General features: G+C 39.0%; 2 long non-coding RNA genes across 2 annotated transcripts; one reads left to right on the top strand and one right to left on the bottom strand.

Moving 5' to 3' along the window:
• Window positions 1–1,555, bottom strand: LOC135449256 (uncharacterized). Its single transcript, XR_010440699.1, has 3 exons — window positions 1,427–1,555; window positions 889–949; window positions 1–559 (listed from the first exon to the last, which is right to left on the bottom strand). It is a non-coding gene; the product is annotated as an uncharacterized LOC135449256 (long non-coding RNA).
• A 497-nt stretch (window positions 1,556–2,052) lies between these two features.
• Window positions 2,053–9,415, top strand: LOC135449113 (uncharacterized). Its single transcript, XR_010440646.1, has 4 exons — window positions 2,053–2,125; window positions 7,098–7,414; window positions 8,652–8,832; window positions 8,939–9,415. It is a non-coding gene; the product is annotated as an uncharacterized LOC135449113 (long non-coding RNA).
• The last annotated feature ends 3,709 nt before the right edge of the window (window positions 9,416–13,124 follow it).

Here is a 13,124-nt window from a genome sequence, read left to right as displayed (position 1 = left end):
GCCACCACAGAAAATTATGCGCTCGTAGAGAGAAGGGGGTTTTTTGGTGATGATCTCCATAGCCCTTTTAGGAAACTATTTAGCTGTATTTACAGAATGATATGACTCAATTTTTTAATGCCATTTTTAGGAGTTAGGATTTTAATTACGAGCCATTCTGTAACAATCATTTACACACAACTTCTTCTCAGATATTTGTTGAAATCCCTAAGTCTCATGCTCTTTATAGGAGTACTATAATGAAATTGAAACAACAGTGTATGAAGGACTGACGTACAAGAACTGATTCTCTTGGTTCTAGAGATAAATCCAGTACATTCACTACATCTGTTAATCATTTATCCAGCATTGGATATACCTCTTTATACCATAGCTGGTGCAATATTGGCCCCAGGTTAGTGCTCTCCAGCACCGGCTCAAATGTGGTTTCCTGGGTCTTGTTGTCCAGAGCAATTCCATCCAAATAGCGATGTCACTGGGCAGTTTAGTTTGCCATTTGGGAGAGCAGTTCTTACATTTCTTCAGGGGATGAGAAAATATTCCAGACATTTTCATCACCCTTTATATTGAGAGAAAACCTGAGGTCAGAGAGAGAGAAGCTGACAGTGTATTAGAATGTGTCATATTAATGGTTATGCTATTGGAATTGGTAAGTGCCATCTGATGAATAAAGACAATATACCTAATAAGTGAAATTTACAAGTGAACAGAACTAAAGGATAAGGAGGTATTTACTTAGTTACATTTAACCTCTTAAATCTACTATTTCTTGTTTCAGTTCAGGGTAGTCTGAAAAATGTTCTGCAGTTGATTCAATCAATTGTTTTGTTTTGATTTTTCTATTGACTGAACTGATTATTAAGTCAAGATAAGAATTATTGATATTACCAGAAGCAATGAAGGATTGGAAGTAGCAGAAGCAATACAAACAGTGAAAAGTGGAAGTAACCTAAAAAAAAAAAGAAAATTAGAATAGGATATGCATTCTACTTACTGTTTTGCATTTGTATTGTATAACTTTCACTGTTCTTGCATTTTTGTGTGGTCTGTCTGGCAGAGCTATTTCTCTTTTAGTGACTGATGTTATGTGCCTTTAAAAAGGCACTCCAAAAAAAGCAGTATTTTTAAAAGCTTGAGATAGCTCTTATTTTCTCAATTTACAGCTTAAAATCTATACATTTTTACTAAAATTCATGTAGGTTATTTTACAGTGTTTTACTGCCCATAACTCTTTTTCAAATAACAGCTTACGTGGTTATTGGTGCTTGGCATGGCATGATCTTCATGGGAAATTTTGCTTGTTTATGGAGAAAAGTATAGAACATCAACTGACAGAAGTGAAACAAAACCAAAAATTTCTTCATAGGTTATTGATTTGACAGCTGGCATGCATTTTCTTGCTGTACCTTAATAAAGGCAAACCCACCCATCATATTTCATCCTCTGGAAGTTGCATAGCTCAGTGCTCCACAGAAGGAGAAGTAAATGCTATATTTATGTATGCACTGGTGCTGCACAGCCAAAGAAATCTGCGGTATCAGGAGGTGAGTCAGCAAAGCATCTGCAGAGGGAAAAGCAGGCATGACGGTTGCTGAGACACCACACCTGCTACACAAAAAGGAGTACAAATTGAATTTCTTAATGACTTACTGCAGCACATTTACAGTAATCTTGGCACGTAGAACAAATAATGGACATCCTACATGTACACAAGTTAAGCTATAGAGTGACAAGAAGCTGTGAAGCAGGACCACCCTGATGGAACAAACAGGCAGCAGGGAGGGATTAGTAAAGTGCTGCCATTTGGGTTTTGTTGTGAATGTGGCTGGTGGAATTGGCTTGAACTTGCTGAAAAATTATGGCTTGTAGCATGTATGTGTAAGGGGGATAGAACATAAGTAAATAAAAGGAGTATAGAAATTAATCTTACCCTCTAAAGTGCTGCAGCTGAGCCAATTATTAAGGATTAGGAGCAGGCCTGATTTTAACAGGCCACACCTGTAGCCAATAAGAAGAAGAGTGTTATAAAAGAGTGGATTGGTTGGTTGAAGGGAACTGGAGTTAGTTGGCTGCTGTAAGGAAGAGTCAGAGCCTAGAGGAGCTGCCTACAAGAAACATCAAGGAGGTAGGAAACTAGCAATATAGAACCCTTGCACTATAATGCCAACATGTATGAGTATCTGAATGCTAGTATCTGGGAATGGGAAACTGTCCTGAAATCATTAATCCAGACCTAGATTTCAATGAGCAACTGAGTTTCCTGAAAAGCATGCTTGTTTTAGTTGACTGGAAAATGGTAAGTGATTTCAGATTTGGAATAAATTTTCAGCAAGAGGCATTGTCATTTGCGTTTGAAAGTAATTTAAATAACACTGCACTTTTTTATTACCTATTGAGCCAATTGGTGATATTATTTCAGCAATTGAAAATTTGGGAAATCAGCCTCTGGGAATAAATCACACTGGACTCCATTTTCTTGGGTGGAAAAAGCCCATTCTTTATTAGCATAACTTCTTTTTATAGGGTTTTACAGACCTCATGTGTTACTCCAATTGGTTAGCAGGTTTCTTGCCAAGTACTTTGTTGGCTAGTAGCAAGTTGTCACCCTATATTGGTCACTCAACCCCTGGTGTGTATGTGCAGGACAAGTTCTTTGTGAGAGATAGTTGTCATTTTCCTATCTGACAGTGTAAAAACAGTTTATACAGGTGCTAGTTGTTTTTCACCCAGGAATAGATTGTTATGTTAACCAACTGCTCATGCTAGGATTGCTTTCACATGGGAACTTACAAAGTGCTAGCTTGACAAGGCCAGTCACTGATTCCAGAAGAGCAGTCTTGATTTTATGAAGCCTTTCTTTATGATTTTTCTACCTTATAGCAACATCTGCCTAACGTTCTCAAGGTACTCCTGCTTACAATAGACAGGGCTTGTTCCAGTTGCAGAGATTGGTGAGTGATCTATTTTTTCCTTGGGTTGGTGCGTGCTGTATTTTTTGTTGGATTGCTAGTGTAGAATATATGGATAGTAAAAATATTATTTACTGTTTAGAAGAAAATTATTAATAAATAGTCTGAACTCTTGAAAAGCAGAACTAAATTCTTCAGTTGTTTAAGTTCTTTGACCTGATTTTCGTTGTGCTCATATTGATTTTGGTATAAGGCATTAAACTCAAGCATAGAACAAGTGCTTTAATTTAAACAAATCATTTAACATTTTGGAGATGTCTTGGCTACTGATTTGCAAAATGGAAAATGCTTTAATAGCATTACAGCTTTTAAAGAACACAATGGAAAACTTAAGCAAATTCTCTGGAGTAAGAGTGAGAAAATCTCACCTACCTAATCTTGAGTTTTAAATTCTCAGTCTTGTCCAAGAGAAGAAGTGCATGAGGATGGAAAAGTTACCTTTTAGTTGCCAACTTATATATGGTAGTAGAAAATGTAGCCTCAAGTTGGGGCATGGAGGGAAGAGTGTCTATATATTTTGTGCAGCAGAGAGAGCATAGAAAAATGAAAAATTGGGGGAAAGAGACCTGGATATGGAAAAAAAATGAGCCTCCTTGGATGTGCAGTTGTTAATGATGTATGGATGATTTATCTGGGTTGCAAATTAATGATGCTGAGGAAGCAGAGACACCAGTTCAGAGGTTGTGAAGGGTCAGCTCAGGTATGGAGTCTGTCATCTTTGATGCAGTGTGGTGCAGAGCTGTGGAGGGGCCAGCCTGGCAGTTTTTAGTCTGTGGTTAACACTCCAGCTGGACCTCAGCTAGCAATTGTCTGATTTCACCCTCTTTAAGCCCTCTCAGGATTATGCCATGCTCGTCATTCTCTCTTGTCACATCTAGAATACCTGCCTTATTCTAGGTGTCTGCCTCTGTGGCTAAAGATCTGTTGTGTACTCATTCAGTTAATTTGTTAGCTGGAGTCACAGTGTTGGAGCAAAAAATATATCTCTCTGCCTTAGAGAACTTGGTCATTGTTGTTTTAAAGAACTGCTAAGTACTCTTTTGTGGTTTTATGGAAAAGATTGGGATGAAATCTTTCTCCAGAGTGCAGTTTTAGTGCTGTGGCTGTGTAACACACCCCACCCTTCTCCTCAGGCCACGCCATGAGCTCAGAAATGCTCCTTAGCCTTGATGAGCAGCACCTGTGCTCAACTCGTCTGTGCTTATCAGTAACACCACCTGCTCCCAGGAACTTGGAGCTACAGAGCTTGGTCTTAACAAACAGCCTTGGGAACGTAGTTTTCCTGCCTGAATAACAACCTAAGTGGAATAACATTTTTGTTGTCAAACCTTCAAAGAATATTTCCAGCATGAGTTGTGGTCAGGATGGAAAATTACTGTTTCTAAAGCCATTTGTAATGGGACCCTATAAGCAGTGGTCCTGAGAGTGAGACCCTTTGGGCTCTCCTCAGCAATCCTCTCCTCATTGGGACAGCTCTTAGAACCAGCAAACTCTCAAGTTTGCTCTACTTAGAGTGCTGCCACTGAGCACCTGTGATGGAGCCTGAGCTGAAACCCCCCCACTCCCAGAGGCTCAACCCTTTGTCCATGGAGAAGGTGCAAAGGCATCTGATGGGAGTATTGTGCTGAATTTGAGAAGTTTCACAGGTATATACCTTGGTCTCTGCCTGTGTGCAGGTGTGAATATACTGTAGCAAATGTACTGTGAATGTTGCTTTCTCAGCTTCTTTACAACTTTTAATCTGTAAGTAACTGTAAGAGTTACTGTTGTGCTGTAGTAAATTTTTATATTAATATTTTGCTAAATTGTTTAAATTGAGCTATTGATTGAGTGCTGTTAAAACCTTTAGGCCTAAACCACTGGTCAAGTTCAGGGTGAGGTTTAGCAAGGAGTCTATCCTGAACCTTGTGGCTCAATGGAAGGGTCTCCTTCCTTTTCATCCTTCAGCATTTCTATCCTTACCCTTTTCCACTCCTCATAGACAACTTTTGGTTGATTTTAACTTTAGATTTATAGTTTTTTTTTTTTAGATTTCAGTCCAATTTTCCTCTGTGTCCTTTAACTACCTACTGAGTAGTAGAGTGGGCCTTGCCACAATGAACCTTGTTGTACTTTCATTTTAACATTAAGCATGCTTTTGCTGACACTTTACTGGTGATTCTTGGAACAACCTAAACCACTCATTTGTGTCAATTGCACAAATAATGAGACTTTTTCTTCAGCCTATTTCCAGCACTATCTGCTTGCCATTTTCTGTAACAAGAGTCACACAATGCCCCTCTTGCAGTCATTCCTCCACTGCATAATCTTAGCCTGTCTCTAGAGAGAAGGGACCAGGAACAAAAAAGTACATGAGCTAAAGTTAAATTTATGTCATTTATAATGTCACTTTATGCTGTGTGTGGGTGGCAAGGTTTTGGTAGCAGGGCAGAGAGAGGCTGCAGGTGTGGCCCTGGTGGGAAGAGGTCGGGGGCTGCCCCACACTGGGCACAGCCAAATGGAGAAAGCTGTGTCCTGGTGGGGTCTGTGTGCAGCCGAGCCAGCAGCCAAGCAGGTGGCACCTCTGTGGAAACATGTTTTAGAAAGAGTATAAGATATTAAAGGGAGAGAGGAGAAGGAAACAAAAAGAGTGAGGAACAAGACAGGGGACACCAAGATCAGAGGAGATGATCTATGAAGAATAGTCAGTGCTGTGCTTGGAAGACCCACAGCAGAACAGCTGCATGTTCCTGAAGGAACTGCAGGTTGTGGTGATCACATCTCAGAACACATGCTCACTTTTAACCAGAGTACCAGGAAACAGTTTACAGAGAAACTTGTGCATTCTTAGGGTTGAGGGCTTCATAGCCAAACAATGACACTTGGAGACTCAAGTCAGTCACTCAGGAGCTCTATAGCCCATGTTACCAGTACAGTGGAGACATTAGGAGGCTTACTGTGATTATGATTCCTGTCTCTCTTTTTTTTCTTTTTTGACAGCAGGTTCAAGGCTGCAGTGTCTAATGATTGTATCACAAAAAACAAATCTGGAAATAAAATATCAGTGCTACTTTCTAACTCTTGTAAACCTCAAATGCTTTCAAGACTGACATTTGTCAGCCACAAGCTGCTGTTCATGAAATCAGTCATTTTGGAATTGAAGTAGTTTCCAAACAAAACAAATTTGAAGGTGACGATTACTTAATTTTACCTTTAGTTCACATAAGGAATAGTGTTGTCTGGCTATCTTAAATATTTAATTATTTCTGTTATCAAAGTGATCTCATGCTGAATGTAGTACAGAGAACCCTGCCAAAAAAAATTAAGATGAATCAGAAAATGACCTGAAACTGAACTCTCCAAATTAGAAACGAATCAATCTCTTAGATGACAAAAGTAAGTCAGACCTTTGATGGAATCAGCACTAAATCTATTTGTAGTCTTTGGTAAAAGGGTACCTCAAGAGCCAGCATTTTCAGGTGAAAAGAAAGGAAGAAATTTTCCTAGTCTCTGCAAATGCAAGAATGTGCTCCCTCTATCTCGTTTATTTTCCTCTTAGGACTGCAATGTAGAGAAATCAAGTCTGAAAATCAGTCTCATCTTTATATTTGTAATCTTTATTTTTCTTTCCAGCAATAAATCTGTGGAATATGTGGTTCAGAGCTGTGGTTTGTATATACAGGGAGAAGATATAAAAAAACCCAAGCTCAATAAGAGTTGAAACTGGTCAGTGTTAGATTTGAAGGGCTTTTTGAAGTAATGCTAATAGCAAGAGGGAGGTCTAAAGACTACATTGGACTGATACTTGTTGAAGGTGATCACCTGGCTGAGAGCAGGATTGTTCCATGTTAAGAAGCAATCACAGCTCTCTTTATAGAGCAGAAGTTCAAATAAATTAATTTTCTGATCAGTTTGCAGAATTTTCATAATTGGTAATGATATGTTTTGCCATGCTAGAAATAAGATTACAGAAATGACATGATCTAGAAAAAAGGCATTTGTAATAAATTGCGAAGTGTAGACCAAATTTATCTTTGGCATCTTTATGGTTTAACCTTGAATTTATTTGGCCTTCTTGGGTCTAAGTGGGGGTCATATAAACAGAAGAGCAAAGAGCAGTCGTGATGGAGTCTGACATTCTGATTGCAGCGTGACTCTGATGGGGAAGGTTCCAGAGAACGCTCGCGGTGACGGGAAGGACAGACCCTGCAGATGGCAGCAGAGCTTTAAACTTCAGCCGGAGACACAACCCCTAAAGAAAACTCCCATTTCCATAGACTATTACAGCGAGACGTTTTGCTGGTAGCCAGCAGCGTGATACTGATGCCTTAAAAAAAAAAAAAACAACAAAAAAACCCAACAGTTTTTATAATTATCAAATATTATAAGGATGTTTTTGTGCCTTTTGGAATCACTCCAATTTCCCAATGTAGACATTCCCTACCACTCTGTTTCATGTATTGCAGGTGGGTTTTTTTCCTTTAGTATTTTTAATCCTTTAAGTTTAGAGCAAGAATGTGACCTAGCTGAATTGGAGTAGCATAGCCCACTAATATCTCTATTATAGCCAGTTTAGTCATAGCAAAATTTAAGTGACTGTTAAAAAAACACCTTTCATGTGGCAAATACCTATTTCTAAAGACACAGCCTCACAAACAGAATAAACAGATGAGTTCAAACACATGAAAAAGTATCCCTTCCTGGATATGAAATACTGTTTCCCTTACTTTTACTAGCTCTGTGGTCCTAAAGTGATTTCTTCAGTCTGTCATGCTGCACAGGCATTTCTTCCTTGCTCCAATGTCTTTATCTCCTTTTTTTTGCCCTTCTTTTCTCACCAATGCTAATCCTTCTTGTAGTTTGTATCGATAATCTTTACATCTTCATCTCCTTTCAATTTCTACCCTTCAATATTAATAAGATAGAAACAATCCACAAGAATAATGATCAAATAGAGCCTAGTGCAGGTAAATGTTTGATGTCTGTATTTTGTGGCAGTCCCTCTAATTTTAAGGAATAGTTTGGTACCCATTATATTTTTGCCGCATTTAAATATTTTGGCTATTCTTCCTCTGTTTCCACTGGCATTGCTTTATCTCTGTGCTTGTATTGTAATTTATTCAGGGCAAGGGCAGTGTCTTCTTACTTTGTGTACATAAAGTATCTGAATATCATTCTTGACTGAATGATGGATTCTTAGCAAATGGCTGTCTATTTTGACATGGTTTCCCGGCTGGTTCATCAAAAAGACAAAGTATGAAATAGTTTTCTGGCAGGCTAAGTAAGCAAGGGCTATGAAGCTTGAATATGCTTTTGTTTCCAAAATGTAGATCTCTCAAGAGCAATTTTAAAGCATGTGTATGGGACTGTTGGGTTGTTCAGAAGGTTTATTTCTCCAAAACCAGTAAATGTTTGCCTAGTCTGAGTGTGGGATTTTTTTAGTGCTCCATTTCCTGTCCTGGAATTTTGTGTAATGTTACTGGATGCTAAAGATGCTTGTGTTTTAACAGATCAGGGGAAACCGATCTCTGTAAAGGCTTTGGGATGCTTCTAGATGGAAGGTGTTATATAAATTGTTGGCAGTTTTACTATTTCATACAGTGTGAACTGATAAAAGACAGGAAAGGAGCGGCACTTACCTCTCAATATGATATATAACTTGCCTTAGGTAGGACCATTCTGTTTACTGAACATTTCATTCAGTCCCAGTGCAGAACCAGTGGTGGCATCTGCTGTTTTCATAACAACCCAAAGAAGATGCCATGTCTCTGAATGGCTGCCTACCCCCGATGGCAAAATAGCAAAGAAGTAATGTGAGAAACAGCTCTGCTGAAAATAACTTTGGTTATCATCACTGGAGCGAGTGGATTCATTCCTGCCACAGGTCTGTTTGCCCTACAGCAAATCTCTTCTCCCATAGTGGTGGATTGGTGCCATGACTCTCTTGGGCATTCCCAGCTGGTTTTGTTTTTTTTTTTTTTTTACTGCAGGAGCAATATAAGAGGACAGGATAAAGAGGAAAGGAGAAGCTGCTAAAAGAAATATACCATTATATGACAAAACTACTGACTAAGTAGGATGCTACTACTATTAATACTAATAATAATTTTAAAAGTAGCACAGCTTATTTTTTCTGGAATCCTGTAATTCAAACACAGAGAAAAATCGTTTCCAGTTTGTTTCTGTTCAGTGAGAGACAGTAAAGGACAGAGAATATAACATTGCACTATATCATAGCCACTTTGCTCAAAATCTAGCAGGCAGAAACAAACAAAAGCTCACTGTGGTTAAAAATCTGCAAAGGACCAGCATTGTGACCCAAAAGAAGGCATTGGTACCACCTTTGAGCAACAGCTAACCTTTGGGAAAAACTGAATACTCACCCATTAATCAGTCAATTAATACAAAATTAGATAAACTGTAGACTTTGAGACCCCTGCAAATAAAAACATGCTGTGATCAAGAAATCATACAACAGCTGCCTGAACTGGGAACTGGTTGCAGCTTATAGCAAAAGTAAAAACCCATTTCAAGTGAAAAGGTGGAAGGAGCAGACAAGGAGTCTGGATAGATTGGTTAGTTTTACACTGGGGAGTTGAGTAAACAAGTACAGAGCAACAAAAAATTGATGATGCATCAAGGCAACAGCAGAATTCTTTCAACAGGAAGCAGAATATGCTTGCACCATCTCTGGACCAAGTGTTTAATCTAATCCTGGGGAAATGAAACACTTTGCAAGTGTACTCAGTAGAAATGCAAGGTCTGCAGACGTTAATTTGAAACCACCTGTCAGTGTGGGAAACAGTGTTTAAACACAGAAGCATCTGAAACAGCCTTTGAAAAGCTTTTGCTGTCAAATTTTGCAGCTAGGTGTTGGTGTACAGAGGTTTGCTTTTATATATATAAAAATATGCTTTTAAATATTCACATAGTGTGTGTATATATATATATAGGTGTGTATATGTGGTTTTGTGTATACTTACGCATAAATATAGAGAGAGATTTTGTTGCCACTGTGTATTTTGTAGAATAACTGGGAGCAGCCTCAAAGGGCATCACACTCAAAGCTGAGATCAAGAAATGAAGAACAAGAGTTTAATATCAAGGTCTATATCTTTATCTGGGACTTTGAAAATTATGGGAAGAGCCTCCCAGATTACACTGGTGACATCTGAGGGGTGCACCAGCTCAGAAGCACAATTTAGTGTGCACAGCAACAGACATTGTGGAAATTATTGCTGGGCAAGGAAACAACACTGTTGATAGATGAGTGATTTGGTAATTCTTTTAAATGACTGGGAATATTTAGAAGCTTTTTGGGGGAAGTGTGTGAATTACTTTTTTTTTTCGGTGAGGTAGTCAAGGAACTGAATTCACAGACAGGAGATAGACTGTTTAAATAATTAGAAAGGAAAATCCATTGAGGAAGCAGTTTTGGGTGTACATTTTCAACCCAAGGGACACAGGTGACCCTGACAGTGACCTTATGGAATGCTACAGAACTGTAATGTAAATATTGTTAAGAGGAATGCTGTATCCAGTGGATGGTTCCACTTTCTGAAAGGGCATAAAGTTACTCACTAAGGGCATATCACCTCTCACTAAATACAGAATTACAAATTACTGGACTGTTGGCCTGATGTGCACTTCTCAAAGCTCATGAGTTAGTGTTTCCAGAGTTTTGCTGAATTTAATACTGAAATAGAAACTGCTGTATCCAAATGCTGGCCAAGTTTGGTAATGTTCCTACTTAGAAAACTGATGTAGACCCAGACTTCTGTTCTGAAAGCTGCTCTCAGTTGAGTGGAAGGCTGCAAATTTCATCTGAACCACATAGTTAAAATGCTGCTCTGGTACAGCTCTGAGCAAATGCATTGCCTACATCTTCCTAGACTTGCATTAGCATCATTAGGACACTTAAATATTTAATGCAAGCTTTTGATGAAAAAATGTGTTGGTGTAAAAGGAAAAGTGGACAGGCTGAAAAACATTTAAAATGAAATGAATGACTCTGAGCAGAAAAAAGTATTCATCATGCCAAAGTGACGCCAGTTGAAATTGAAAATTATTTAAAATATATCTGGTGGGAAGAAAACTGCTTCAGGTTTTGGAATGTGAAACCCGACGCAGAAATGAGCTGGTACTGGGAATACCTCAGAAAGAAGCCACTTCATAACTGGGGAACAGATGCATTTCTGCCTTGCATATTCTGGCAGACACATTCAGGTTTGCTGCTGCAGGCATGTACAGAATGTTTCCAAGTATCAAAAGACTGAGTCTTACATCATCACTTTGCAAAAAAAGAAAAATGGATAATATGGCCTGGGGCAGAAAAGGCACAGGCAGGAAGTTACAGAACCACTGAGAAAGAAGCATGGAACATGGCCCTGTAAGCCAGTTGTAAAACATGGTATTTTTTAATTCCTAAAGTGCCATCCTCAGTGGAGTCTAGTACAGTGGGCTGGTCATTCACAAGCAGCAGAGACAAAGGCTGTCTGCCTCTTTCCTTCTCTCTTGAGAGTATGCATTGTGGTTTTCCTGATGGAGATATCAATCTTCCAGTGACTGATACGTTAGTGAAGAGTTTCTCATCAAGTCTTACTTTGCTTAAGAAAAACTTTAGGTTTAGATTTGGCAAAAGCATGAGTACTTCCATGTGAGACTGAAAAATGTTGACATCTTGTCACCTCTCTGAAGTAATTTTAGTTATCTTGAAGGCAGATAATTTTAATTAAAATGTAATGTGGCATTATAATAAATATTACATTGAATCCTTAGACAGACCTGTTTCCCTGCTGACCTATCACCTTCTCATTGATGTAGTCATCAATTTTTCTCTAGGAGGTGCTGGTTTTCAGTGTGATCCCATTAGGAAAAGGACTCAGACTTTGCCAAATATCTCTTAAAACACTTTTCATTTGCACTAACATGGAAAGAGAGGATGGTACAGATCATTTTACATCCCCTTAGATGCTGGGGCCGCTGAGCTGCACAGCATCAGCAGAGCTCTGATCAGAACACGGCGCACTGTGCAGACCCCATCCATGGCAAGAGCACACAGCATTTTGGCCTTTGAGCTCTTGCAGGATTTTCTCAAAAGAAAACAACTCCATTCATCATTTTTACTGTCAAACAAAGTTCTCATGAGAACTTGTTGCTGCACTTTTCAGATAAAGGCAGGGACAGGCAGGTGGTGCAGTGGCTGCTGCTGAGTTGGGTCTGCCTGCAGGCCCCTGTTACCATTAGCTGGAAGAGTTCTTCTGTGGCACAGGGACATGCACAGCATGACACTGTCCTGAGGGCCAAGCTGTAAGTGGGATGTAGCACAACACAGCCCTGGGCCTGCTGGGGGTAACTATAAAGTGCTGCACGATGGTCTTCCTGCTCCAGTCGTTCTGCTTAGGGTCATTCAGAGAACAGCTAATTGCATGCTTCCCTCCCTTTCTCATACATCTCATCCTTTTACATAATTTTCAGGGATTTAGCTATCCTTAGGAACACGTGTTTTCCCTGCTCCCCCCACTTTGTTAAACCCGGCTTTAGAACAATTGCAGTAGACAGACTCTTGAAGAATTAATTCCAGGTCTTACACTCTATGTGGTGCAAACCTAGACAAAATGTTCAGAATTTTAGTCAGTCTAGAAAAGTTCCCAAAATGGCTGAATTTACCGGATTTAACTTAATACTGAACCTTAGCGATTAACTCATTAACTCATATTTGGTGCCAGACAAACTTGATCCAAATACTGTTCCATGCAGGTGCTATGGAATGCTTTCCTTATTATAGAATTGTTTCCTTATTTCCTTTTATAATTGGGGGGGTTGTTGTTTGTTTTTATTTAGTTGGTCAGTTTTTGAGATTATCTGTCTCAAAACTAAGCTGTTCCTCTTGATTTCCACTATCCTTTGTTGTCTTCTTCATTGCCAGATGGCAAAGATTTTGCTGCCTTTTTACTGCCCAGATACATTAGACCAGTCCTTCATATTGTTCTAGTTGTCTTTTTGGGTTTTTTTTTCTCAAGTAAATTTGTCTTTCTTTGGTCCTTTAGATATTTCTAAGAAACACTAGATAGATTTTGTGGAATTGCTGTCCAAGCTTACACTATTCTCCATTTCCTATCCACATCTCAGTTACTTGATGCTTTTTTCATTGCAGCTTTCAGATGGGGACTTGTT

The sequence above is a fragment of the Zonotrichia leucophrys genome, chromosome 5 (assembly GCF_028769735.1).
Source record: "Zonotrichia leucophrys gambelii isolate GWCS_2022_RI chromosome 5, RI_Zleu_2.0, whole genome shotgun sequence".
Taxonomy (NCBI): Eukaryota; Metazoa; Chordata; class Aves; order Passeriformes; family Passerellidae; genus Zonotrichia; species Zonotrichia leucophrys.
Note: the sequence above shows the minus strand (reverse complement) of the source record. Positions and strands in the feature narration are given on the sequence as shown.